The sequence below is a fragment of the Branchiostoma floridae genome, chromosome 3 (genome assembly GCF_000003815.2).
Source record: "Branchiostoma floridae strain S238N-H82 chromosome 3, Bfl_VNyyK, whole genome shotgun sequence".
Classification (NCBI taxonomy): Eukaryota; Metazoa; Chordata; class Leptocardii; order Amphioxiformes; family Branchiostomatidae; genus Branchiostoma; species Branchiostoma floridae.
Window position 1 is genome coordinate 5,705,004 of NC_049981.1, and position 280 is coordinate 5,705,283.

Genomic DNA, 280 nt, shown 5'->3' on the forward strand with positions numbered 1-280 from the left:
ATAATTAGCATGAAAGCTCATCTGTGTTGACATTATACATATTGAAGTTTTCAACTGTCATACAATGCAAAATTTTCTCATCTGTAATTTTTGGTCGTACCTACGTCAACCTTTTTCAGGAGTAATGATTCAATTACTCTAAGCACGTGACTTGAAGACACGTGACTCGACTAACGAATCCTCGATGCCTCGCAGGCAGTATTGGGCCCCGTCCCTGTTAAGTGTTGGCTGATGTGCTCTCATGTAGATCGGCTCCTCTAACCCCTTGCAAAGTAATCCA